At 36.5% G+C, this 5,067-nt stretch overlaps 1 protein-coding gene across 1 annotated transcript in view; it reads left to right on the top strand.

Annotated features, from left to right (window-relative positions):
- LOC102814344 (oligophrenin-1-like) overlaps positions 1 to 5,067 on the top strand; it is a 673,730-nt gene that overhangs the window by 502,827 nt on the left and 165,836 nt on the right. The window lies entirely within an intron of this gene.

Raw genomic sequence — 5,067 nt, 5'->3', positions numbered from 1 at the left:
AAGGTTCATCCATGTTAGGTAGTGGCATGCAGCTTCCTTGTTATTTTTCAAGGTAGCATAATAGTCCATTGTGTGTATGTACCACAGCTTGTTTATCCATTCTTCAGTTGATGGGCACTTTGGCTGTCTCCATCCTTTTACTATTGTAAATAATGCATCTATGAACATTGGTATACATATATCTTCCCGTGTTGAGGCTCGGTTTTTTTTTTTGTGTGTGTGGGTAAATACCAAGTAGAGGAATTGCTTGATCGAATGGTATTGCTATTTTCAACCTTCTGAGTAAGCGCCATATTGTTTTCCAGAGAGTTTGGACCATTTTGCAGTCCCACCAGCAATGCAGGAGTGTCCCAGTCTCTCCACATCCCTGCCTGCATTTATGATCCTCAACTTTTTTGATCTTTGCTTTTATTGCTGGTGTGAGATGATATCTCATTGTTGTTTTGATTTTCATCTCTCTAATGGCTAGTGATCCTGAATATTTCTTCATATGTTTGTTGGCTGCCCGGATCTCCTCTCTGTTGAACTGTCTGTTTATATCCTGTGCTAATTTTTTTATTGGGTTATTTGTCTTATTTTTGTAGCTGTGTAGTAATTTCCTATATATTTTAGAAATGAGTCCCTTATCTGATATATCATTGCAAAAGATTTTTTTCCCATTCTGTGTGTTCCCTTTTTACTATCTTGGCGAAGTTTTTTGATGCACACAAGTTTTTAATTTTTATTATGTTCCACTCGTCTATTTTGTCTATTTTTGTTTGTGTACGTTTCACAATGTGTGACAGTCCGTATATGCCCTGAATTTTTGCCCTCACGTTTGTCCCAATTTTGTCATTGCTGATCTTCATAATTTGGGGATTCACATTTAGATCTTTAATACATGTTGTGTTCATTTTTATGTATGGTATGAGGCAAAGGTCTTGTTTCAGTCTTTTACATATCGCTTTCCAGTTCTGCTAGCACCATTTGTTAAAGAGACTGTCTTTTCCTCATGCAATGTGCCTAGACATTTTATCGAAGATCATTTGGCTGTAAGTGGTTGGGTTGATATCTGGATCCTCGATTCTGTTCCATTGATCAATGTCTCTTTCATTGTACCAGTACCAGGCTGTTTTCACCACTTTAGCCATGTAGTTTGAAATCGGGGAGTGAGAGACCTCCAACCTTTTTGTTCTTTTTAAGCAATACTTTGCTTATCCTGGGTCTCTTTCCTTTCCATATAAAACTAGTGATTGTCCTTTCCATCTCTTTGAAGAATGTTGGTGGAATCTGGACTGGGATTAAATTGTATTTGTAAATTGCTCTGAGTAGTATTGACATTTTCACGATGTTGAGCCTTCCTGTCTACGAACATGGTATGTTCTTCCACTTCTGTAGGTCTCTTTTGGTTTCTTGTAGTAGTGCTTTGTAATTTTCTTTGTATAAGTCCTTTGTTTCTCTGGTTATGTTTATTCCTAGGTATTTCATCCTTTGCGTGGCTATTGTAAATGATATTGCTTTCCTAATGTCCTTTTCATCGTTATTGCTGTTGCTATAAAGAAATCCAATTAATTTTTGTATGTTGATCTTATATCCTGACACTTTGTTGAATCTTTCGATGAGGTCTAATATTTTTTTTCTGAGTCTTTTGGGTTTTCTATGTATAGGATCATATCGTCTGCAAATAAGGAGAGTTATACTTCCTCTTTGCCAATTTCGATACCTTTAAGTATTTTATCATGCCGTATGGCTCTGGCTAAAACTTCCAACACAATATTGAATAGGAGCGGTGACAAAGGCCATCCTTGTCTGGTTCCTGTTCACAGGGGAAGGCTTTCAGTTTCTCTCCATTGAGCATGATGTAGGCTTTTGGTTTTGTATATATGCTCTTGATTATGTTGAGGAATTTCCCTTCAATTCCTACTTTGTTGAGTGTTTTTATCAGGAATGGATGTTAGATTTTGTCAAATGCCTTTTCTGCATCAATTGATATGATCATGTGGTTCTTTTCCTTTTTCTTATTTATATGATGGGTTAGAATTGATTGTTTTTCTGATGTTGGACCATCCTTGGCATCCCTTTTATGAAACCCATTTGGTCATGATGTATTATTTTTTTGATGTGCTGTTGGATTCTTTTGGCTAGGATTTTGTTGAAAATTTTTGCATCTATGTTCATGAGGGATATTGGTCTATAATTTTCTTTCTTAGTGATGTCCTTCCCTGGTTTTTGTATGAGGATTATGCTTGCTTCATTAAAAGCTTTAGGTTGTTTTCCATCGTCTTCTATGTCCCAGAATAATTTGAGTAGAATTGGTAGAATTCACCCATGAAGCCATCTGGACCTGGGCTTTTGTTGTTCTGGAGTATTTTGATGATCTGGTCAATTTCTTCTTTTGTTATAGATTTGTTCAAATTTTCTTCTTTATTCTGAGTAAATTTAGTTAGGTCGTGTTTTTCTAGAAATGTATCCATCTCATCCAAATTTTCAAATTTGTTGGAGTACAGCTCTTCGTAGTATTCTGTTATTATGTTTTTAAATTCTTTTGGTTCTGTTGTGACTTCACCTATGTGGTTTCTAATGTGATTTATTTGTTTCCTCCCCCACTTTTCTTTAGTTAATTTTGCCAATGGTTTGTCAATTTTATTAATCCTTTCAAAGAACCAGCTTCTTTTCCTGTTGATTTTTTTCTATAGTTTTTCGGTTTTCCATCTTGCTTATTTCTGCTCTTATCTTTATTATTTCCCTTCTTTTGATGACTGTAGGTTCCCTCTGCTGGTCTGCTTCTAATTGTTGAAGGTGCTGTGTTAATGTGTTGATTTTAGCTCTTTCCTCTTTTTGGATGTGTGCATTTATCACAATAAATTGTCCTCCCAGGATTGCTTTCGATGTGTCCCAAAATTTTTGTTATGTTGTGTTTTCATTCTTGTTTGTTTCCAGGAACTTTGTGAATTCACATTTAATTTCTTCTTTTACCCAGTCGCTTTTCAGCAGGGTGTTGTTCAGTTTCCATGTATTCGACTTTATTGTTTTGGCATTCTTTTTGTTTAAACTTCTAATTTTATAGCATTGTGGTCTGAGAAGATGCTCTGTAGAATTTTGATGGTTGTGAATCTATGGAAGCTTGCTTTGTGGCCTAACAGATGGTCAATTCTGGAAAATGTTCCATGCGCACTGGAGAAGAATGTGTATTGTGCCATTGTTAGATAGAATACTCTGTATACATCTATGAGGTCAAGTTGGTTGATTGTGTTGTTAAGTTCCTCTGTCACATTGTCGAGTTTCTTTCTGGTTGTTCTATCCCTTTTCGAGAGTGGTGTGTTGAAATCTCCTGCTACAATTGTGGATTTATCTATTTCTTTCTTCAATTCCATTAAGGTTTGCTTCATGTATCTTGGTGCTTTTTCGTTGGGAGCGTATATATTTATTATGGTTACGTTGTCTTGCTCAATTGACCCTTTGATCATGAGATAGTTTCCTTCTTTGTCTCTGGTTTTTATCCTAAAGTCTACTTTGTTGGAGATTAGTATTGCTACTCCTGCTTGTTTATTGCTGCTATTAGCTTGGTAACTTTTTTCCATCCTTTGACTCTTAGTCTGGTTTTGTCTTTTTGTGTAAGGTGTTTCTCTTGCAGGCAACATATTTATGGATCTTGTTTTCTTATCCATTCTGCCACTCTTTGTCTCTTCACTGGTGCATTTAATCCATTAACATTCACTGTAATTATCGATAGGTATGAATTTATTACTGTCATTTTGTTACTTTTTTGGCGGTGTGTTCATTCTTTGGTTCTGCTTTTCTTCTTGTATTGGGTTTGTATTTTTTGAGTTGATTCTGGTTGGTTTCTTCCTAGTTTCTCTGTTCACTTGTTCTGTTTTGGAATTCGATTTTATGATATTTTATGGAGTGTTACCTTTCTTTGGGGTTACCTTGTAGTCTACTAACTTTTCTCTGCATTTAGGATACTCCATTATAACCTGTCATTTACCTGGCAATCCTACCACCTAGGGTTCTGTTGCTGCATTTGTCCCTTCTTTGACATTGATATGTTTATGTCCTTCAGTTGATCTCTGGGCTCCCTTGATTTTGTTGTTGTAGTCTCATTCTCTTCTGGACTCTGCCTTCTGTTGGCTGTGTTCCAGGTGATATTGCCATACCTGTCAATCTCTGTTTGTCATCCTTTTTTGTTGGTTCTCCATCCCCAGAACTCCCTTTAGGATGTTTTGAAGTGCTGAATTGGTTTTGATAAAACCCATCAGATTCTGTTTATCCTGGAATGTTTTGATCGCACCATCATATGTGATTGATAGTTTTGCTGGATAGACAGTTTTTTTTTTTGGTTTTGTTTTGTTTTTCTTGCAGGGTTTTTTATATGTCTCCCCATTGCCTTCTTGCCTGCATGGTTTGTTCTGAATAGTCATCGCTTAATCTAATTTGCTTTCCTTTATAAGTTATATTTCTCTTCTCCCTGGCTGCTTTTAGTATTCTTTCCTTGTCTTTGATTTTGGAGAGCTTGATTTTTTTATGTCTTGGAGACTTTCTTTTGGGGGGTCTATCCTTCCTGGAGTACGTTGGTCTTCTTGAATGTTTATCTTCTCGTCTCTCAAGATGTTACGGAAGTTTTCTTCCAGAAGCTCTTCAACTATCTCCTCTGTGGACTTCTTTGATTCTTCTTGTTCTTACATTATTCCTCTTCATGTTATCCAGCATGGATCTTAGACTCTCTTTAGATTGTTTTATCCTTGTAGCTGCTTGCTGGTCTATCTTGGCAGTATGGAGAGATTTGTCTTCCAGTTCGCTAGTTCTGGCTTCCATCTCTTCTAGTCTGCTCCTTTCCCCTTTCAGCCTATTGTCTATTTCTGATATCTTATATTGATCACCTGGACATCTTTTTGCAGGTTTTGAATTGTTTCCAATGGTGTGTCAATCCGATTTGATTGTTCCTGCAGTACTTTCCTTACTTCTTCCTTATTTTCCTCGACCCCTTTTCAGAGTATTTGAATTTGTTTCCATATCATTCTTCTGAATTCCCTCTCAGGCATATCCAGAACCCACTCCTCCTCCTCTATAAAGCCTTTGTCTGTTTCT

The sequence above is a fragment of the Chrysochloris asiatica genome, unplaced genomic scaffold, assembly GCF_000296735.1.
Source record: "Chrysochloris asiatica unplaced genomic scaffold, ChrAsi1.0 scaffold00118, whole genome shotgun sequence".
Taxonomy (NCBI): Eukaryota; Metazoa; Chordata; class Mammalia; order Afrosoricida; family Chrysochloridae; genus Chrysochloris; species Chrysochloris asiatica.
The sequence above is the reverse complement of the archived record's forward strand: the minus strand, read 5'-3'. Positions and strand labels throughout refer to the sequence as shown.